This window comes from Puma concolor, chromosome D1 (genome assembly GCF_028749965.1).
Source record: "Puma concolor isolate L17-30 chromosome D1, mPumCon1.1.hap2, whole genome shotgun sequence".
NCBI lineage: Eukaryota > Metazoa > Chordata > Mammalia > Carnivora > Felidae > Puma > Puma concolor.
This window is the reverse complement of record NC_141676.1, coordinates 86,126,493-86,149,848: the sequence shown is the minus strand read 5'-3', so window position 1 is coordinate 86,149,848 and position 23,356 is coordinate 86,126,493. Positions and strand designations below refer to the sequence as shown.

Genomic DNA, 23,356 nt, shown 5'->3' with positions numbered 1-23,356 from the left:
TTAGCATCAGGTAAAAGCACCATTCCTGTTATCATTTATTGGGTGGTGATTACATGAGGTGCCTATCTCAACTTGATCTTTGAAGCAAAAGAGATTGTCCTCTTTTTACAGATGGAAAAACTGGGGCTTAGAGAGTAAAAACCACTTGACCAAGTCATGCAGGCAGAAAGCAATGAAGCTGAGACTTGAACTTCCATCTGTCTACAGATCCCATCTCTTACTGCAGGTAACAGACGGCCTGGTGCAGGTATGACCTGTTCACCTCTCAAAACAAGAGCAAACACGTCAGCGTGGGGTTTTGGGGTTCAGAGCCTTCATGGCCAAAAGTGCTCCCTGCCACTGTGCATCCTGCCAATTGTGGTTTCAGAGCAGCCTGATGTCTTTTGAAGCCCAGGATCTACTGTAGTGACCACATTGCATTGTTGTTTTTATTTTTATTTATTTATTTAGTATTTATTTTTGAGGGGGGGTTGCAAGTGAGTGAGGGGAAGAGAGAGAGAGAGAGAGAGAAGAAGGGTTCACCCAGGGCTCATGCTCACCCGAACTAGGGCTTGAGCTCACCTGATGTAGTACTCGAAGTCACCAGTTGTGAGATCATGACCTGAGCCAAAGTCAGATGCTTAACAACTGAACCACCCAGTCTTTAAAGTATATGTACAAAAGTGGAGCAATCTCACCTGTGACCCAGGGCTCTAGTTGCCTGGTGTGACTCCCAGGGAGATCCCACTGGAAGATGACCCTCGGTGAGAATCACTGGACCCTCCACTGCCAGAACTGGGTGAGGTAGGGCATCTCAAGTTTGTCTGGTCTTCTCTGTTCTCAGAAGCTGAGAGCGCAGAGAGAGGTGGCTAGGCCCAGCTGGGATTATGGAAGGGAAGGGAACTAGTACTTAAGAACATGTATTATATTCTAGGAATTCTAGTACATGTATTTGTTTAATATGCACAAGTCTTTATGGTTGGTATTATCATCACCCCATATTATGGAGTGAGAAACTAAACTCATAAAGATCTGGTAAGTTGACCCAGGGCAAAGAAAGCTTCAGCCCAAAAATAACTGGCTCCAAAATCTGTCAGGTTTCTATTCCAGTCTCTGACCTCCCACAGGTGCTAGCTGCTTCTAATGGCCCACTGAGACAGGAATCCCCAACTCAACCTCTGAGCAGAGTGTCCAAATGGTCTTCTTCTTCCTAGGGGCTCCCTAACCCCCCACAGAAGATGATCATCTTTCATCCTCCAGCTGTATTTATTTCTCTTTCTCCATTCTTCTTACACTCCTGTTTCCATCTAAGCAGGAGACCAGAAGCCATAGCCAACAAGTCAGAAGCCAAAGCAAGGCTCTCACCCCATCTTCCTCCAGCTACAGAAAGAAGAGAGGGGTCTTCACCAAGCCTGAGTGCAAAGGAAGAGTCACCAGGAAAGCCTGGAGATTGGGGACTCCATCCTCAAGCTGGCCTTGGTGCAGACTGTGCCCTCTCCAAACTTTCCTCCCTGATCCCTGCTTCCTTGGGAAGCTCTCACACCTGCAGGTCCTGCTGGGATCAAGGAGGAAGTGGGGGTGGGAAGCCAGTGCCCTCAAGATTCTATTCATTGTCTGGGATGGAGTCTCTCAGCCTACATCTGACCTCCCCTTCCTTGCCAGACATAGACCTCAAACTCAGTCTCTTTGGAGTGTCGTGTCCCCTGTTGGATTCAATTCTTAGGAGGTAGTTTGCAGTCCTGGGAAGAGCTGAAAACCAGGAGTCAGGGACCTTTGCTCTATTTCCAGTTCTGCTACCAATAAGCCACTAACTTAGCTTTTCTGGGCCTCACTTTCCTCCAGTAATTATTGAACCAACTGGTCCCTTCTAATATTCTACATTGCTTCTCTGAGTTCTGTAGTTCCTGATACCTATTCCACATCTCCCTCCCCGAACCAACAGTCCCTTCTCCCCCCAGTAGTTGGATGTCCTTACCCTAGCCAGACCTGCCAAACTATAAAGAGTACAAGGCAGTGGATTTGTTGCTGTTATGATTTCTTTTCAGGCAGGAAGCTGAATTTAAATTGTGCCCAATCAGTAGAAATGCTGGGATGCTCAGGTCTTCTACACAATGGATTATATAAAAACAGCTCACTTCTTAATGCCGTCTCTCTTTGTTCCTGCTCTTTTCCAATCACTCAGTCAAGTAATATGTATTAAGTGGATGTGTCTGCAAGGCATGGTGCAGAAATGTAATCCAAAACGACAAGGTTCTTGTCCATGAGGAACTTACAATTCCACAAGGATACAACCCAGACAGGAGCATTAAAGGCAAGCTTGCTGCCTTCTTCAGCGAGGAAGGACAAAAGATTTCTCACTGCCTTTTAATGTTTCCTTTACCCACTTTCATTGTTAATTTCATAGTGATATCATGTATCTGGTACCTGTCTTTGAGTCACAATGCTTCCTTCTGTCTTCTTATCTATGATGGAAATCAAGCTGCTCAGAGACACCAATCCCCTCTCCTGCCTGGGCCTCACCTTCCTACCTGGATGTGTTGACCTAATTTCCGCAAATCTGCAATGCAAAGACAAGGGTTTGAAGGCTGGGACATGTAGTCTGCGTCTGTCCAAGCAAAGGATGACACTACATACAGGCAGAGGTTGTAGAGACAGTGGAGATCTGCCCTCCTCATGGCTGAGGTCTCTGGCTGCCAGGTGTCTGTGTTCTCTGAATTCCCTCACTAAGCCTGTTAGAGGGCAAGTGCTACTTGCTGTCTCCCTCTTCTCCTTTAGCCCCAATGTCTCAACGTCTGCTCCATAAATAATAGTTTCTCTAGAGCTCTTTATAATTTACAAAGTGCTTCACTTGTATTTTCTCATTTAATCTTCTCAACAATGCTGTGAGATAGGATTATTATTGCTCCTTCTTTACAGATAAGAACCTGAAACTCAGGGAGACTTAGTGAGTGGCCCAAGACCTCACAGCTGGACCCAGCTGAGCTGTGCTGGAACCTAACTGAGCTCTTTCAGCCCGAGATGCTCCCTCATGGTCTTCTACATGAAATCCGAGGGAGAAACTGCTTCTCGCCTGGATCTTCACTCTCCTAAGACGTCACAGCACCACACTCTCACTCCATCTACTTGTACTGCACATGAGCCCAGAGCACAAACACAAGAGATAGGGCTCAGCAAAGGAGTAAGAAGAGGGGCAACAGATGAAAATGAGTCAGGGGTGTGCTTGTGCCCACTCCCCACCTGCTGGTCTGAGGCCCAGACCAATGCAGTTTCTTTGGTGGCACTATTTTAAAATGTAGAGTGGGTTTTGAAGGGTTTGTTTGCTTGGGTTTGGGTTTGTTTTTTGTTTTCTTTTTTTTTTTTTTTCTGGACAGAAATAAAAAAGAAACATTAAGGAAAAAGTAAATCATTGGCCAGGAGTCCCCTACAAAAACAAGAAAGTACCAGGGTGTGGAAGAAAAACCAAGCCAAGCCAGGGAGGCAGAAGGGAGGAGTCCCAGGGCTAAACTGTTCTCATTGACTACTGGAGGTTGGTGTGTGTTAGGCAGGAGAAAGGGTGTCTGGAGTTTCCCTGTGAAAAGGATGTCTGTCTACTTCACAGCTGCTGAAGGGCCCCACAGTGGGGCCTCTAGGTGAGCCTCTGGCTGGGGAGCAAACCTGCCACAAGTGTACATTGGGTGGGGCCTCACCTGACAACCCCCATGAGGCCCATAAAGAAGACAGCCACACGGGGAGCACCCTGGGAGTATAGACCAGAGTCAGGAGCCATAGGGGAGGAGTGTGACAGGCCAGTTCCCATCCATTCCTACATGGACTCTGCTTCTGAGCCACTTTCCAGCCACCATGAGAATACACTGGCTACTTTGTCAGTGAGCCAGGAAGTGGGGCTTATGAGGAGGTGCTCAGGGAGCAATGAAAGGTAAAGAAATGGGAAACACAGAAGAGACATAGGGCAGAAGGAAGGGCTGGACCCCGAAGATGTAGGGGAAAGACAGGCAGGTGACCTGAAGGTGGGATGGAGAATGAAGAATAAAGCAGAGAAGGGTTTCTGAGGCCAGATGATGAACAGGCAGAGAAAGGAGATGGAGGAATAATTGGGACTGGGGGAGTGACTCATTAACATGTGGAAACAGGAGGACACAGTGCTGCCATCCCCACCTCCTCCCCCTGGTGGCTACTGTAAAACTAATGGGCATCAGGAGAGGACAGGACACTCGCACTCACCTGCCACTGGCCCCTCTCCCTCTTCTCTCTTCTCCCTCTCTCTTCCCTGCTCCCAGCAGACTGGGTGCAGTTTCTCACCTGACTCCTTTAACTGCTGCTTTCCACCTCTTTTGGGTTCTTTCTGTTTGTTCACCTGCCACATTCAAGGGACTGAAAATCCCAAAGTGGAGATTCTGCTTCTAGTTCCATTCCCCAAGTGCTGGGCTGCCTGTTAGAGTGACATCCACACTAAACACCACAGTTTCTTCATTTATGAGACTCCCATGAGAGTTGTAGGGGGATAACAGAGCAATGTAAAAGAATTGTAAGATCACCAAAGGATCAGACACTTTAGATCCTAAGTTTATTTCAGGACTGAACTCGTCAAATCCCTTGAAGGGGAGATTCTTGCCCCAGACGCTCCGTGCCCTCTGCCATGTGTCTTGACCGAAGCACTGTGGCTTGTCTGTCTGGCTTCTATACCCCTTACAGCTGCCTGGCCCCAAATCAGAAGAGCCAAGAGTGAGCCATGCTTGGGGGAGAATAGGTGGGTTTACCAACATTTTCTAGACAATTAATCCAGACTGGGGTCAGAGACAGGGACCTAGAGTCACAGCCTGAGAAGTTTTATTCCTGAAGCAGATCTAGGCTTTTAGCACATAGAATCATCTAGGTGGATTTTCAAGGAGCCATTGAATATGCATGAGAGAGAGAGAGACAGAGAGACAGAGAGAGACGGGGGGGGGGGGGGGGGGGGGGGAAGGGAGAGGAGAGGAGAGGGAAAAATACCAGAGAAGCAAGAGAAATGGTGGCTAAAGACAAAGGGGAAAGAAGACCGCAGGGACTGTGGCATGAATGTGGTTGGATAGAGACCGGGGAAAGGATAGGGAGAAATGAGGAGCAGAAGGAAGGTTCTGGGAGAGAAATAAAGAGGCCGAGAGAGCAGAGCCAGGAGCTGGTGGCGCAGGCAGATGGAACAACAGAGACAGAGAACAGAGCCAGAGGAGTGGGCACGCAGCGAGGCCTAGCAGCCAAGCCCTGTGGGTTTCCGTGGGAAGCAGATGCTTCCAGGGACCAGCAACCGATGGTCCCCAAGCACGTGGATCCTTGTTGACTCCAGGCCCAGGGCAGCCTCCTCGGCATCCAGCCTTACCCTGGAGGAGCAACCCAGGTTCAGAGAGGTAGATGAACAACAGCCCTGCCCCTGTGGGGCTCCACTGCTTCTCCTCCATTCTCCCCCAGCCTCCACCACCCCTTTGTGGGTCCTGGGAAGCCATAAACTGTCACATCATGCCTGGAAGAAAGCAGGCTGTGTTGGAGGGGTAAGTGTGAGCCACAGCATGGGTGTGCAAGTGTGTGCAAGGGTGTGCAAGCTGGTGGGAGGGGCAGGGGATGCGGAGCAGTAGCTCTGGCAGCATGGAGCCTAGTGCCATGTGCTGGGATGGGATTGATCCCCAGCAGGGTACTCCTGGCCAAGGGGAGCAGGGAAGGCCATTCCTTCCCCTCTGGGTACCCACCATGAACAACCTGCAGCTTCCTGCTGCCAACATTTTTTTCTTTTGCCCAAGCCACTGGACTGCCACAGCCCCTTCTCTGCAGGAAGGAGCTGGAAGTAGGCTGGGGTTCTAGGTCAGAAGAACCTTGGGGCTTCTCTGGCCTCATTCTCTCCCGCCGCTACTCACAGGTCACTTTCCAATTGCTGCTGCAGACAGAGAGCAGTATGTACAAGACTCTGACTTGGGAGACCCCACCCCTACCCCCAAAATGCAGTCTAGTAGGAAGGAAGCTCAGAAGGATCTGAGAAGGAGGTTTTCACGAGCACCAAGCCCTCTCTCCAGTCCAAAGGCTATTTCCATTCTGTACTCCACCACCCACCTCAACACCCCTCCAACAGCATCCCCAGAACACTGCAGTGACCCCCACAACAGGCTCCCCAGCTGTGCCTGGGGCAGTCCCCCAGGCTAGAGGAGTCCCTCACTTCCCTACACCAAAGGTCCAGGGCTCCTGCCAGTAACCCGAGTGAACAAGAGCAATGCCCTGGGAGGGAAGTGGTAGAGGAAGAGGAGGAGGGTGGGGAACACAGCGTTGGCGTGGAGGCACAATTCAGTCGAGTGAAAGACAGGTACCACGGGAGCCAGATGGGCCAAGCAGAAACAGAAGTTAAGTAGGAAGAGACGGATAAACAGCAGACACCAAGCAACCAGCCAAGCATATGCTCTGCAAGCAGGCGATACAAGCACCCAGTAGGGTTTTGGGTGGGGGAAGGGACACGGACCCACAGGAATGGGACAAAGGGTTTGCTGTGGGCTGACTGTTGCCTGGTCAGAACTAGGGATCCAATCTTTCTCCATGGAGCCTCAGAAAAATGGAGCGCAGCTGTGCTGGCAAGGAAAAGGCGCATTTGGCAGGGTGGGGGGGAGGGGTGCTTGGGCCGACTGCCCCTGGGATTGGTCTTCGGTGGAAGAACCAGAGCCCCAGGCATGGAAGTCTGAATAGCCATGTGCCATTTCCGAGACCCCCAAGCAGAGACCCCTAAGCTGAATAAGATTCAGGACACAGAAGAGAACCACCGCCTGGCGAAGCCGGGAAGTCCTTCAGCCATGCAGGTGCGGCTTCCCCGCTAGCGAAGCCCTTCTCGGCTGGAGCCCTCAGTCTGGGTGATGTCATCCCTTTGAGCTCCAGGCTGGGAAGGGGTGGAGCCAGGCTGGAGCTTTGCAGTGTTTATAGGCTCCACCCCCAGGCCCGTTCTGTTTCTGGTCCCCGTCTGCCCAGCCCCCTCCAGGCCTGGCTTTCATGCCGGCCTGCTGGAAACCTGGTGCTGCTGCAGAGCTGGAGGAGGGAGGAGGGGCACACAGAGTCACTCCCTGCAGAAAGCGGGACCTGTGCAAGGGATAGGCTTACCTGGGGCCCCTCTTCCACTACACCCATGTTCATTCCCAGGTTCACTTATGGGAGCCCTGAGCTTCCAAGGCCCATTAGCCAGTGGCAGGAGCCCAGTTTCCTGGTACCCCAGCCTCAGTCCACTTGGCGTGTCCGGAAACGTTTATCTGTACCCGGTATCCCACTGGAATTTTTTCTCTAAACAATGATCCAGGGAGGAGTAACTGAAGGAGACAAGTACTATCCCAAATTTGTTATTGCTGAGCTAAAGAAATAAAGGCTCTGAGCTGAATCTGAGATTATTCTAAGCCCCAAAGCTAGACAGCCCTCCCTCAGAATGGCCCCTTCACCTCTCACATGCTCTTACTGGACATAAGCCAGCTCTGTGCCAGCTGCTGGCCTCTTTCCAAAGCTGGCATTGGCCTCAATTGTCCTGCCTCCCCTCTTCCAGGGCTACCCTAGCCTGTACCAGCCGCTGTGGCTTGGAGCACTGAGGACTCACTCTGGGCTAGGCAAAAATTGGCCTTCCTGTACCATCTTAGATGTTAAGGTGCTTTTTGGGGGTTGCCACAAACCTAGGCGGGGAAGCACAGGTAAAAGATTCAGCCCTGGAGTGAATTGTCACGTGGAGTTCACCACACCATGGCAGCTCTAATTCTGGACTCAGCTGGTTAGCACAGCCCTAGAGTCCAGGAACAGAGAACTCTCTCCCAGGTGTAAGTCTGGGAGCCAGGCCCATGTGTAGATACTTGCCCAGGGCAGATGCTTGCTCATGCCCAGGGCAGATGCTTGGCTCAGTGCTGGTGATCCCTGGCTCTGTAACCATGATGTGTCTAGAACAGACAGAAGTGAGAATGAGGGTGAAGAAAGAAGAAAGGCAGGACCAGGAATGAATTCCTTGAGCCCTAGACCAGCAGCCCTTGGCAAGACCAGCAGCACTAGGACCAGCTCACACAAGGAAAATATGGTCCCTACCTTTGCCAGCTCTTGGACTGCACTCGTGAAACAAATTGCCCTAATAGCCCAGGGTATGATGCACAGTACACTTTCAGGCTTCTTTCTTATGTATCAGGTTTGATGTGCATAACATTGCCATCATGAAGATAAAGCAGACAGTATTTTAATCCATTTTATGGATGAGGAAACTGAGGCTGAATTTTAGTATCTATCTATTGAAGGCCTTACGAGGCATGTGAGGTTATACAAAGATAAATGAGCAAAATAACTTATTAAGAACCCACGCTCTTAGACTCCTACCATCATAATCTTTCCCTTCTGTGACAGTGCTTCACATACTCAACTCCAGAGGAAGAGATGTGGCTAGGGGAAGAAGTTTCCACCTATGGGATAGCTGCTCAACCAAGAGGTGAAGGAAACAGAGCAGAGCAGTTGTGTGATAGAGTGAATTATCACATAGGTCTGGGATGGAGAAGCATGGTGTGTGCATGTGGGCTGCACAGTCCTGTCTCTAGGTATGGCCATACACTGCAGGTTTAAAAGGCTGAGTTAAGAAAGGGTATATGCATGAGCTTTAGATAATTCAAAGTTTTATACATTAGCATATATGCTGATGACAATCACATGTACGGGAAGAAAGAAAGAAAGGAAAGAGAAGAATGTTTATATGGAGATATGAGTAGGGTCTGCATATATTTTTCTGGTAAGAAAGAAATTATATAGACAGGTTTAGAATGTGTCTGTTAGCATACGACTGGTATACTGGGTGTGCAAATATGTACTGTATAGGCACGGGTGAGTGTGTGAAGACAACTAGCACCAACTGGAGAAGAGCATTTCCTGCAGCTGAGTCAGTTGCCTCTCTATTCTCCTTTCCAAGGGTTTCCTCCCTGAGACAAAAAGGTGAGCATTCCTGAGCCCTGGCAGTGGCTCCATGAAGCCTCTGCTACCTTGCAACACCTCAGGCCTCCACTGCTCTTCCCTCTCAATCCCTCAGAGGACCTAAGCAGATCAATTATAGTTAATAACATTTAAATTCTGGCCTGGAGGTGCTGAGGAGGCCATGGGAGAGAAGGAAAAGGTGGCATGGATTTCAAAGGAGGGACTTGGCAGATTGAATCACTTGGCTCCTGCAATGTCCAGTCCCAGAGTCAGACACTTGAGCCCTCTGATTTGTGTGGAAGCCATGGCTGGGCCAGAAGATTAAAGGCCACAGGTGACATTAGGAATTGCCCACTTCCATGCCCCAGGAACAGCACAGACCCACAGCATATTGCGTCTTGGAGCAGACCTGCTATGCTTCTCTACCCCTCTCTACCCCTCTCTACCCTTCAAGTAGGTGACCCAACCAGACAATGGGAGGGGAGAGGACTCCTCTGTGCAGGGCACCCCTTCTCAGATATCTGTAATGAGTACCAAGGAACAGAGAGGCCTTGCAAGATCACAGGAGGGGCCCAGCTGCCCAGGAAGCCCCCAGTGGTTATTACCACAGAAAAGCGCACTTCCCCTCCATCACTAAGGCTTTGGGCTGTGCTGAACCCTCCCCCATGGAACTGTGATTTATAAGGCTGTAACCTCTGCCAGAGCAGGCAGCCTTAGCTTCTAAATCCCCATAGCAGCCACTGCAGCCCTGGCCCAGGCAGTCAGCTGCAGGGGGAAGCAGAGTGGTGCAGGGGGAGGAGGCCCTGAGCTCTGGGGGTGGCCAGGAGCACAGCTCGGAGCAGTAGCTGGGAGTTTTCCTCACCAGGGCTCAGGTCCAGCCCCTGGAATCAAGGGCTGCCGCACCTGGAGACTGCCTCATCACCCCCGCGCCCTCCCCCACCCCCGCTCCTTGTCCTGTCTCCTCAGTAAAAGACATACCTGTGTGCCACCATGACGAAGACTCAGGGCACATCAGAGATGGAAGGAACCTCAACTCTACTTCAGTGTCCCAGCCCTTCTTCACTTCACAGACAAGACAAATGAGACCCCAAAGAAAGGAAGAGAATTGGCCAAGGTCACAGAGTTCACTGGCAGCCTCACCAAGATTATAATTTAGGATTTTTGCAAATGCATATTTCTGCTGTTTGGTAGAATTTAGAAATTTTTCAGAAAGTTAGAGTCTGGGCCAAGCAGCCAGCTTCCCCTAATCCACTCTGGTAGAACACTGTGATTACAATTCAGCTACACAGCTCCTGCTGGGAAATGCAGTGATATATCCATCAGTGCAGGCCACACAGCTGCCTCCCACTCTTAAAACAGGGGCTCTAAACCCAAGATCATTGCATCAGCTTCCTGGGCTCAGATGCCCATCAAATTATAGGCAGATGTTTGAGTGTCTATGCTCTAGATATTTTTCTGGAGAGAAGTTCACAGCTTTAATCAATTTATAAAGAGATGCATGACGTGGAAAAGGTTGAGAATCACTGCCTTAAAGCATAAGGAATCCAGCATCCAGAGAAATCAGATCTTAGCAATCAGTTGCTAGGTGCCTTAGCAGCATTCACAGACATAAAAGCGTTGGACTATTGCTCCCTAGATATATGAGTATATGTTTTGCAATATGAAAGAGTTTCTAAGCTCTAGATTTTAAATTCCTCAAGGGTAAGGTTGTTATCTATTTGTTCACCTATCTAAGATATCATCCTGGTTCAGGGCCTGGAGTAAAGAAAAATGTGATTAATTAATTTTTGAGTATCTCTCTCCCCATATCCACTACTGCTTGGTCTCCAACAATGACAAGAATTATAACAGAGAAGTCCTGATGTGAGAAGTGCAAGAACTATTTTATGGTTCAACGTTGAGTTTCAGGACCTTTTTCATCTACTGTTAAAGACCGATCACCTTGAGGAAGTCAAGGCAGTCCACCCAAAGCCCAAATTTAGATCTCCTGATGCAGTTTGTGTTGCATTCCACAACAGCCCAAGAACTTGCGGGGATGCCTCCTTCTCCAGTCAGAAAGAGAAAGCTCCTGCAAGCAGGGCCAGATGGGCTCAGCTTGTCTCAGAACCTGGACCTCAGGAGTCTGAGTTCTCCATTGTTAAAAGAGAAAAATTCTAAATCTAGAAAGGATCCGGGTGGACCTTAGCCTCAGAACACAGGCTCCAATTCCTCAGCCCCTTGATCTTCTGTTTGATCGTCCTTCCTTGTCCCACTTTGCAGCTTCTACATGCACTGGAGATTAAGAAATTGGGGGGAGGGATGAGGAGAGAGCTCATCTTGGGAAAGGGTGGCTTTCTGAGAAGGGAGGAGGGGATGGGGTTCTCAGGGCCCTGCTGGGCCACTTTCCTCCCCTTCCTCAGCCTCGTCCCCACAGCCTGGACCCTCCTTTGGAGAAACGTGCTCTGAGAGGTGGTTATACAGTAATGAAAAGCCAGAGCTGGGCCAGAGCTGTGCAGAGGACTCAAAGGCAGGAGGGAGAGAAGGTAGGGTGGACACAAGCGCCCCCAAGATGGGGGAACAGAAAGAGGGGGGGTACCACCTCAGGACTCTTGACTCTGCCTCTTAACTCTTAACTCTGGTCTTCTCTGTTGTCCCAGAAAGTCCTCTAGAGAAGGGATAGACTTTCTTATTCCCATGCTTCTGAGGGGACAATAAGGCATAGAAAGGTAAAGCCAGCTGACCTGAGTCATGTAGCTAACATTTATGAAGACCTTACTACCTGCCTATTTTCACTGTTTTAAGCACCACAGACATAAAGGACCCTATGATGTAGGTATTGTTAGTATTATTCCCTTTGACAATTAAAGAAATGAAGGACCAGAGACATAAACTCATCAAACTCAGAGTTGGAAAGTGGGGGCAGGATTCCACCTCAGACAGCCCAAGGGCAGAGCCCACACTGCTAGCCACAGCCAAGGCTGAGATCCCAGATCACTCAGGGCACCAAAGGCTGAAGAAGAGGAAACAAAGTCCCAGAGTGGCCCCAGAAGAGGGCACCCCAAGTGAGATGGGCATGGTTACCTAACATCCACCTTCTAAGGAGCTTATCATAACCATGGACACATGACATGTTTCTGGGTCCACTGCCCAGCAGCCACTTCCTCAGACTGGCTTCAAATTTTTAGGCAAATCCTCTCTAGCTGTCCCTTTCACCTTGCATGTTTCCACTTCCCCATTTTCTTAAAAGGTTCAGGGACATGGTGCCTAGTTAAGTCCTGGGAAGTAGGGACCCCAGAGACTCAGCCAGTGGGTCATGTTTCTGTGAATAGATGGTTAGGGGGCACCTAGGGACCTTTCTAGCCTGAGTGATGTAAATACTTAGAACCAAGCAGATTTGGGCTTCACAGACAGGGGTGAAGGTGGACAGAGGATGGAGGAAAGGATGTAAAGGGGAAAAGAAGATAAAGGAAAAGAAGAAAGGAGGGAGAAAGAAGAGGGGGAAGGGAGGGGAGAGAAAGACAGTGAGCAAAAAGTGGGTTCTCAAGGCTGGCTGCCAACCTGGCCACTCTTTCTAGACTAGAGGAGCCTAAGAGGGGAAGGGTTAGTCCTGTGGGGTATGTAGATGGTTGCAGTGGAGGGAAAGAGGGTGTCAGCAAGAGGGTGGGGGAGGAGTGGACCGTGGTGTCCCCAGGATTGCAGGATGCTGTAAACACTGCTTCAGTCCTGTCTCCTCTACAGATGCCTCTGTTGCACTTGCCTGTTTAAGGCCCAAGCACACACCATCCTCCCACAGAGCCACTAATGCAATTAACAAAACACATTCATAAATCTTGCATGGCGTCCGGAGCTGTCTCCTCTCTCCCCAGCAGTGAGGCCAGCTCCGGAGATCCTGTGCAGAGAGCCGCCTGGCTCTCCAGCATTAGAGCCTCCTGAAGAAAGCAGCGCAATCCTTAGTAGGACAGCAAGACCACCTCTTCCTGCGGGCGTCCCATTTCAAGAGGGGGAGGGGACCAGAAATAGTGAGAAGTCAGAAGAAGCTGGGAGAGGAGGTGGATATGAATATGTGTTTGCAGGGGACTGGGGAAGTGGATCATGCCTTCCAAGCTCCAGATGAGAGCATTCCCCCAGAGGCCACAGCATCACCCCTCTAGGGGGTATTTTACCTGGGAGTTCAGTCTGAGCATGTATGAGACTGAGGGCATCTGCATGAGGATGTGTGCATGACTTGGCAGCGTGACTGGGTGTTTGTGTTTTGTGGTGTGTGTGTGTGTGTGTGTGTGTGTGTGTGTGTGCACTCAGTCTGGAAAATTTGTGAGTCACTAAAAAAGGGAGCTTTCTGATCTGAAGAGCTTATTTTCAGCTATTTTTATCTCCTCTTGTCTCTTGGCCCTTTTTTTCCCCTTGTCTCTTTCAAATGTAGAGGAATTTGGGGGCTGTGAGTGCTGTATGTGCCTATGTGAATTTCAGCTTGAGCCAAGAGGTCAGAACCCCCCTGGAAGTGCAGAGATAAATGCACATGTGGGCTCCATGGGTGTGCAGTGGGGACACACTTATACACAGATTACCATAAGGTATAAGCAAATGTGAGTGAGGCCAGAAATGTCCCTGGACGTTTCCATGCCAGCTGCCTGAACTCTCTGATAGGATAGGTATAGAGCTCTACGTGTTCACATTGAGACTACGCCCTAGCTCAGGCTGCACATAAACTCATGTGAACACATGGCCCTGCGCCCACCTCACACTTACCCAGGTAGGCACACTCACTTGAACATGTGGCTACAGGCACAATCCTGGGCCCCTGTCTTAGGAAGTGGCCCTGGCCCCTGCATCTTCTCTCTTTGTCCAGCCATCGTCACCCCCAAAATGTTGACATCTTATCAGGAAGGTCCTTTCTCTGTTCTGTCAACAAAGAACAAGACATGAGCTGCTAACTGGGCTTTGGCCATGACTCATTCAGCCCATCCCACTCACCGCCACCTTTGGCCCTGAGATACCATGCTCCCTAATCCAACAGTCATCCAGTCATCTGGGGCCAGCTTGTGTCTGAGCTGGCAGGACAGGGCCAAGAGATATATTCCTCCTCTTGTCTTCTTGGGAGCTCATTCCTCCAGCCCATAAAGAGGGAGAAGGGAGGGAGCTCTTTGAGTACTCTGCCTCAGAAACCCTGCCTGCAAAAGAGAGACCAATGTGGCTTCCAAGGAAGGCATTCCAAAGCATCTTTCTCTCCCTCCATCCCACAAAGGGAGCAGGGCAGAGAGCAGACTGCATTCTCTAGAGTTCTAGAATGCCTGTGGGTCCCTTGACCTACATTCTATGTTGATAGGTCCATATAAGTGCACACATGTGCTAGTATTGCAGTACAGAAATGCACATGTCCTGACAGAAATGCACACAGCGTGTGGCACATGCTCACAGTGTCACTCCACACAGGCATGGGCCCCACTGCCTACCTTCCCACATGAGCACACATATTAACACATACAGTGGGCACACACATGCATGCTCACTCCTACTAAACCTCATGAGAGCTAACGGGAGGATTCTATCTGACAGGCAGCCTGAGGTCCACCACTTCCTTAAGACTGCAGTTTATGCATGTCTCAAAGGCCTCCTGCCAAGGGGGCCAAACTCCAGCCATTTGTGGCTCCTCTAGCCTTGTACTCTTTTGAGGGGCCAAATCAGCCCATAGGAGAAGCGCTTTGTCTAGTTTGTGTGCCCAAAGACACTGTTGCTCCTGGTGTCCTGTATATCACACACCTCTCCACTTCATCCCATTCCTCAAGCATCTGGGGGGCATGGGCTCATGCAGGTCATCATTACAAAGGACAAACCAGACCCCCCAGATCACTCACAGTCTGGCAGGGAAGACAGACATCTGCACAATTAGCCTGACAGAATGTACCACCAAGGCTGTGTCTGTGTGTGAACTACAGGGAGTTATTACTTCTTCCTGCTGGGGCATAGGGGCCTGCACAGAGAAGAGGTCAGGGGTTTTGCCTAGGCCTTGAGTGGTGAGTAGACTTCACCAGGTTGTGGAGGAGCTCGTAGGGGAAGCAGAGTGCAGACAGTGACTACGGAAGGGCATGATGAGTGGCAGGAAAACAGCAGGCTGGACAGGGCACATGAGGGAGAAATCTAATCCTGCCAACAGGTAGCCTGGGTTCAAATCCTGCCTTGACTAGTCTGTGGCCCTGGCCTCAAGGAGAAGAGATTTTGAATTATCTCCCTCCGTTTTACCCCACTAGAAGGAAAAAGTCTTTGCCTTTCTTGAAAGGTCTGGATACCTTCCAAATGGGTGCCTTTTAAGCATCTATAAAATAGGGATACTAAGAGAGCCTACCCTCCAGCAATTGTTCTGAACTTAAATGACACAATCCATAGAAAGCCGTTAGCACAGAGCTAAGTAGGTTTGTACTAAGTTATTAGCCTGTGTTATAGCTAAAACAGTGATTCTTGACGGGGGCAATTTTGCCCCCCAGAGGACATTTGTCAATATCTGGAGCCATCTTTGCTGTTAAAACCTGGGAGGCAGGGCAGTGTGCCATTGGCGTGCAGTTGATAGGGCCTAGAGATGCCGTCGAGCATCCTGCAGTGCACAGGAAGGCCCCACAACAACACATTATACAATCCCAAATGTAAATAGTGTAGAGATCAAGGAGTTTGCCTCTCTCCTGAAGACAACGAGGTGATGTCTAAGCAGAGATGACATAATGAAATCTAAGTTCTAGAAAGAAAATTCCAGCAAAGTGTGACATGACTAAAGAGTTCAGCCAGGAGGCCATGCAGGTCTGCAGAGGGGACTTGAATGGCAGCACAAACTCAAGGGGCATGGGAGGGAGGAGAAGGTTGGGAGAGGTAGCTGAGGTGGGGAGAGGGGAACAAGCATGAGGGGTAGCACTCTGAAGCTTGTGGGACTGAGCTGATGTTGAAGCCACCTTTCAACAGCTTCTGAGGAGGAGGAGGCTGTTTAGCTGTCCAGAACTCCTACTTAAGGGTGAAAACTCCTCCAACAATCTGGATGTCAACTGTGACCCCTCCATGCTTCCACTACTGCCCCCCTCTCCCAGTGCAAGGGACCACCCTTCAAAAGACCCTTCACCACAACTTTCAGGGCCCAGGAGAGGTGGCCCAGTGCAAAGAATCACCCTTCAAGAGACCCTTCACCACAACTTTCAGGGCCCAGGAGAGGTGGCATCCCACTGTGCCATTTCTCTCTCCATCCCTTGAATGGATGGAGATGGAGACCCTGAAAGAAGAAAGGACTCCCTGTGGCCCTAAGCAGACCAGTCACAGATGAAGATGACCACTCTGGGCTCCTGATGTCCAGCGTCCATCTGTCTTTCAAGACACTGAAGCTCCTATGGCCTGCTGTTGGCACAAAACAGGGACTCTGGAAGCACGGGCACACTGGGTCAGTCTGTGTGAGGAGAGACTGAGCCTCCTTATCACCCCAATTCCCCACGTCCCCTCAAATGAGCCCTGAAGACAAGTTAAAGTGTTGTATCCCAGTGCCTTGGGGCCTGAAGCAGGTCTCTACACCTCAAAAAGCTCCAGCTACCTTACCCATATAGATTACTTCTAGTTGTCTGGCTTGTGGATGGTAGTAGCACTTCTGATGGGTTAGTACTGATCTCCTGAAGCACTGTGTTCAGAAGGACTCTGAGGCAGCATTTGGGCTTAGCAGAAGTGCTATGGTTAATTAGTGATGCCTGGGTTGAGTGCTAACAGATGCTGTAGCAATGTAATCGCTGCTTATTAACTACTCCTGAGTAAGAACAACTGACCGGGATCATTTGCAAAGACTCTTCCAGCTCTCAAGTTCTATGGTTTAAATGGTAAATTTCAAGGCACTGGCTGGAAGCACAATAAGTCAGGGGAGGAAGAGCTATGTGTGGGTTAGAATCACCAGGAAAGACTTTGGGAAGAGGCGGCTCTTTAGCTAGGCCTTGGAGTGGGGGAGTATGAGTAGCTGTACAGAAGGTGGGAGGACATTTATGTGCATAAAAATTGGGCTGAGCATGGGCTGTTTTTGATACAGGAAGGAGGAGGCCAGCATTGCTGGAATGCACTGTCTTTGTTTGGGGCAGATGAGACATGCAAGGCTTGGTCATATAGAAAAACAAGAACTAACATTTATTAAGAGCTTACTATGCAGAAAGCCACAGAACAAAGATGACTTTCCACAAAATATCTTGTTCAACCCTCACAACACGCCCACAAGGTAAGTCCTATTACTAGCCTTCTTTTATAGAATGGAAACACAGAGACATAAAGGACTTGCTCAGGGTCATATGGCTAGTTGGAGGTAGAGTCAGGTTTTCAGCCCAGGCAATGTGGTTCTGATGTTTGCAGGTATAACCTCTCTGCTCTGTTGTGCCCCTCCTCTTAAAAGTAAGCACAGTGAGGGAACCCAACGAAGCAGTTGAAACATCATGGGTGATTCTCTGAGGTCCAGAGAGAGGGCAGGAACAGCTGCATCTTGAAGAAAGGAGACCTAGGACATCAATCACAGGAGCAATCCGAGCCAAGAACTTGGCAGTGTGGATACAGATCATAGTAACCACTAAGCGCCCTGGGTCCCTGCTCCTGGACACTTTCCCCAAGCCCTAAATAATCTACTGGATGGTGTCCCAGCACTGCAGATAAGGCAGCAGGGCATGATATTCCAGGGATTTGGGGCTCAGCATGTGAAGGTAGAAATAGATCCAACCCCGCTTGTACCACAAGCTCAGAAACAGAAGGCGGCAGCCTGAATCAAGATCTCATTTTAGAGATCTTAGCTTAGCCCTGCCTTAGCCCTGGGCTGCAGCCTCTGGCCATCTTGGCACTGTCCCTGCCTAGCACCTGGTGGTGTGCAGGGGAACTTATGTCCCTTCTCCCTCTTTTCCTAGCACTCTCTCATTCCTTCATTCCTTTCTGGGTTTAGGGACAAGTCCAGCCTCTCTCCAACTTGGACTCTTATCTTAGTTCAGTAGGACCAGAGAAGTACTGCTGTGCATCTCCCTGCTTCCAAGCACCTGGGCAGAGGAGGAGACTCATGTCTTCTCATTCTTCCTTCACCACTAATACCACTTGACCCGGCCACCCAACAGCCCTGTACCATGCAGGCGTGGCTCAGAAATCTGGGGATCAGCATGAAACTAGCCTGGGAACTTCCAGCCTTTCTCACAATCTCCCTCTTTGCACCCCGACCCTCGTTCTCTTTCTCAGCTTATTCTACTCACTCTCAGGACTGCCTTGAGGCCCTTCCATCTGGCTTCAGGGAGGCCTCTGGCTGCCACTGCACTGATAAAGGGACAGAGCCATAACAAATGACTGAAAGCTCCCGCTAACCACCTGCTAAGCTTCCACTTTTGTTGTCCAGAATATGTTCATTGACCAAAGACCTGATTTTGTAACTTTCTTTCTAGAACTTTCCTCCTTCCCAGGCTATTGGACCACAGTGGCCATCCCCACTGTCAGGAATCTCATCCTCATTTTCCAGCTTACCTTCTCAAATGCCTCTATTCCTTCTTGTTCTAGGGATTAGCAGGACCTGACCCCACAGTCACACTATCCTTAGTACCCTGCCTCAGCAAAAACAGTTACCCAAAGCTTACAGCCCCAGCCTCTTGGACCTGAAGCACTGAAAGAAGGCTTTCCATCCAGCCAGTAGCAAAGGAAAGAAAACCTAGACTTTTTTTTTCTGTCTACCTTGAAGAAGCCAAGTGGAAGGCCCCACAACTCTCCCTAGACTCCTGAGCTTTGCTTTCTTCCCAGTGGACCCAATAGTCAGGTGTCCTGAGCTAAGCAAATCTCCAGCAGCCAACCTCTCCTCTCTCTTGTTTCCTTCTCTTCTCATGTATCTCCCTCCATCCCTCCAATCATTTCAGAAGTTCTCTGGAGCTATCCCCCATAGAACTCATGTTGTGTCTAGTGTTAGAGGCAAGACATGCAATACTGAGTCTCTATCTGTCTGGGGAGCAAGACCATAAGAAAGCAGAGTTAGAGAGCTCTGCCAGCAGCACTGGAGAGGGATCACAGCCCAGAACAGAAGCCAATGCCCTGACCATCACATGCACACTCTGGAGTCCTGGGGTACTATATTCTCACTGCCCCTAGCTGGTGTGGGACTAACAGGAGAGAATGGAACAGACCCCCATAAGGCATGGAGGCATTCCCATGGAATTCATGAAGATAACCCCAAATATTTTCCAGTGGAAATATATGTCTTTGGCCTTTAGCCCTCAAAGTGCTATTTCCTAAGGGAAGGGCATGTCACCCAGCTGGTGGTTAGGAGGGGCTAGAATAGGTGGGTGCCATTGCTGGAGGAGTAGCAGCCATTTTGACCCCATCATACCCTGTTGTCTGTGGAATAAAGGCCCAGTTACATAAAGCTCCAGCTGACTTGGTATAAACTATGACTAAGAAAACTTTCTAAAGACAGTTGGTGGTCCTCCACCCCCCTGCAACTGGTGAGAACTACCCCCACAGAGAGCAGAGCAGAGATTAGGGCTCCTAGCTCCATGGCCCTGACTCATCACACACAAAAACACTCCCCAACACTTTTTCCCAAAACGGTTCCCCTCCTACCCGTCCACCCTCCTACCCAAGCTGGGTGACAAAAATGAACACCCCAGAGATCTTTCCAAGTTCTGGGCCAGGCTGAGCCCAGGGAGTATGAAATTCTCCACAGAATGGGATGGCCAGCTCCCCCACAGAAACAAAGTCCATTCAAAGGAAAGTCACCACTGACCCTACTATCATCACTGTATTGTTTCTCAAATAGCTTGAACTACCTTCCCTCAAAAGAGCCAAAGTCTGTAATCATAAAATATTAGAGCTTAAAGGAAACTTAAAGGTCATCCTTAACCCCTTTTCTCCTTCCCTATTTCCATGCATCTACTTATATATTCATCTATTTATCCACTCATGAAATAGTTATTGAGTTACTACTATTTGCATATATGGTGCAGGCAACAGGGATCTAAGAGATGCAGTGTCTCCTCAAGGAGCTTATCATCTAGATGGTAAGAAAGGCAGGTGAAAGGAAGTTGCTATAGTGTGATAAATACCGTGACAGGAAGGACATATGTTCCAGAAGCACCAGGAGGGCAAAGCATCCAAAGGACTAGAGGCAGGGTGTTCATGACACTTACTGGATGAGTGTCAAAAAGGAGGTAAATTCCACTTCCATTCATATCCATTTTGAGATACAAAAAGGAGGTAAATTCCATTTCATTCAGTAAGGGGTCTGTTCAACATGTAATATGGACAAAGCCAGTGTTAAGCATCCTACCTGAAATGAATTCATGTGGTATCCACAAATGGATGGGGGATATAAAATAAAGCTACAAATGACCAGAATATACTATGAAGCACCCAAGAGAAGGACCCATGGAGTCCTAGGGAGAATTTAAGAAAGGGTGAGGAGAAATATCCAGTTGGGAAAATCAGAAAAGCTACATAGAACAAGTGGAATTGGGTTTTATCTTGGGAATGCATAGAATTTAGAAGCACAGGTGGGGTGGGAAGGGCATTCCAAACAAAAATAATGGTATTAGCAAAGCTTAAGAATCAGTGATGTCTGTTTGAGAGAATGAGAGTATACCAGTTTGACTAAAGTTTATAAGACAAAGCAATGGTAGATGCAGCTTAAACATAGGCCAAGTTCTTATAATAATGGATAATTCTTAAATTTAAAGCAAAGCCCAGAGAGACTAGGCAATTTAATGAAGGTCACAGAGTTAGTAGAAAGCAGGTCTTCTGGAGGCACCTGGGTGGCTCAGTCAGTAAACAACTCTTGATTTCGGTTCAGGTCATGATCTCACAGTTCGTGAGAATGAGCCCCCAGTCAGGCTCTGCGATGACAGTGCGAGGTCAGCTTGGGATTCTCTTTCTTTCCCTCTCCACCCATCCCCTACTATCTCTCTCAAAATAAATAAACTTTTTTTTTTTTTTTTTCAAAGAAAGTAGGTCTGTCTTCTGGATTCAACTTCAAGGCTCCTTCTGCAGGTACTAGGCATGCCAGTTTCTCTCCTTGCCACAATTAAGCCCCCTCTTTGATGGAGGAGCACTGTGGCTGATTCCTCTCTCCCCTTGTCAGCGGGGCTCTCACTGCAAAGCAAGCTGACCCCAGGCTAGCAATTCAAACTGCTCTACACTCTCTCCTGCATTTTTTAGATGAATATGTAGATTTTCTTAAAGAAGGTAGAAGAATAGCTAACAGACTGGGTTAGGTTCTCACTTTGGCCCTTGTCCAGCCCAGTTTGAAATATCTGGAATTCCAAAAAGAAAGAAAAGAAAAGAAAAAGAAAAAGAAAAAGAAAAAGAAAAAGAAAGAAAAAAGAAAAAGAAAGGAAAAGGAAAAGAGAAAGAATTCAGGAAAGACCTGAAATTCCTATGGATAGTCTTCTTTCTTCTTCCTCCCCAAGGCATCTCTCCCCCCACTGACCTGTGGTCTCTTTAGGGTTAACTCTTTATTGTTTTAAGTACAGGCTCAGTTCTATGCTTGAGTCTATGTGGGTGTTTATGACTACAAGTTCTCAAAATACTGAGAGACACTGTACACAGAATTCCCTTTGAACACTCAAGCACGGAACACCAAACAACTAATCATCTAAAGCTGGTAATTGGCATTGAAGGGCTGGCTTGGGGGAGTGGCAGGGAGGGGACGAGTAAGGAATTGTAATGGCAAGAGCCAGCCACAAGGTGGTGCCGTGAGGCTGGCGGAAGGGTTTGCTCGGCTAGAAGCGGAGCTGCGTTCCTGCCTCAGATGGTGTGGGCTCGGGCTGGACAGCTTTCCCCTAGGAAGGCCACAGACCCGGGCTGGCAGCGGAATCCAGGAACGCGGGGTGTAGACTCACAGACGCAGTGTTTGCTCTTTGCTCTCCTCTTCTCCTTTTACAAGCCATCCGTGACCAAGAGCAGCACAGGGCGCACCTAAGGGCCTCCGCAGTTGGATCCTGCTCTACAATGAATGGGGAGCAGCAGTGGGGGGGGACTCAGCCTAGCATCGGGAAGTAATCTGTGCCTGTGGGTGTTTATCTATGTCCTTGAGGTTTGAGAGACTAAATGGCGGGGTCAAAGATGCTTTCTTCTTAGCCTAACACACTTCTTGGAAACAAAGCCAATTCCTGGAGGGAAGCTGCTTGGACATTTGCTGCTGCCCCAGAATGGGAGATTTTTAGGGGCTTTCATAAGATAGGGTCTGGATGCCTCTAAGAAGTACAAAAGAGTTTCCTTTCTGTTTTCCATCCAAAATTCACCCTACATATAAACCATACATACAAATCAAATATTTCTCTCACTTCAATTCATACCTGTTGTTAAATATGTATTTCTACAAATGCCCTTTTCCAGATACCTCTCAATAGCTTTCTGCAAAGTACTGCTCAGAAAGACATCTGTGCGCGCACACAGGCGTACACATATCCATCTTCAGCCCAACCATGCATTCCACACATACCACTTCCACCCTCTCCATATCTCACACAAGGATCCCGCACAGAGTTATATACATATTTATCGCGTATGCATTTCTCCACACAAAAAGGCAAAAGCATGCAAGTGTGCATGCACACACACCCCAAGATGGTAGACCCCGTGTAATGCAGAGACAAGAATAACAAAACCCATGCAGGGTGAGTGCCAAACCCCATTTGACCTTGCAGTGGTATGTTTGTTTCCATCTTACACATACTGGTTCTGAGCTCAGCTTGGGGAGACGGAGATGAAGAAGGAAACACAAAAGAGAGTTTATCAAAGAGGCTGACTGCAACCTCTCCTCAGCGATGAAGACAAAAATTACATAATGAGAGACAGGTTTTGATTTGGATTTTTTTTGTAAGGTCAGCAAAGTTTGAGGGAGATGGACTCAGTCTCAGTATGAGCCAGGAAGAGTTGCCTCAGACCTTTGAATTGCCTTTCACAGGTCAATCAAGGGTCAGGGTGTTTGTTGATGTAAGAAAGAGAAGTTAAATGTGTGTGGATCTGTGTGTGTGAGAGTGTATGAGTAAATAAGTAGGGGAGTGGAGAGCAAGGTGGGGAAGAGGAAAGGTCAAAACCAGAGAGGTGGAAGTAAGCAATTGAGAAAGAGTACAGACTGTTAAAAAAAGAAAGAACAAGCCCAAAATGGAGTCATATGACTCCAACAACACCAACAACTTAAATGGTTTCAACCTCTCCCAGGAATGTCACCTTAACAGTCAGTCTGAAATTTCCTGATCAACACTAATGAGGTCATCTTCTCGGCAAAAACCCTGCCATTCCCTCTTCACAAAAGAGATGTCCTGGCCTGAAACAATCCTTTCTTTTCTTTTGCTAGTAACTTCTTTGTCCCACCCTCCTTTCTCCGAAAACCTTCCATTGTGTACAACTCCTCAGACCATCTTTCCATTGGCTAAATAGAATGCTGCTCAATTCACGAATCACTGAATAAAGCTATTTAGATCTCCAAACTTAGTCGAAATTTTTTAACAGATTTGGTGACAGTGGTAGG

The 23,356-nt window shown here is 48.7% G+C and overlaps 1 protein-coding gene across 1 annotated transcript in view; it reads left to right on the top strand.

The window, feature by feature from the left end:
* Positions 1–5,332: 5,332 nt before the first annotated feature.
* The window catches only part of JAM3 (junctional adhesion molecule 3), a 122,827-nt gene continuing 104,803 nt past the window's right edge, over positions 5,333–23,356 (top strand). Inside the window, exon 1 of the mRNA XM_086678637.1 lies at positions 5,333–5,501. The gene's annotated coding sequence lies outside the window, so the exon portion shown is untranslated. The remainder of the gene's footprint in view (positions 5,502–23,356) is intronic.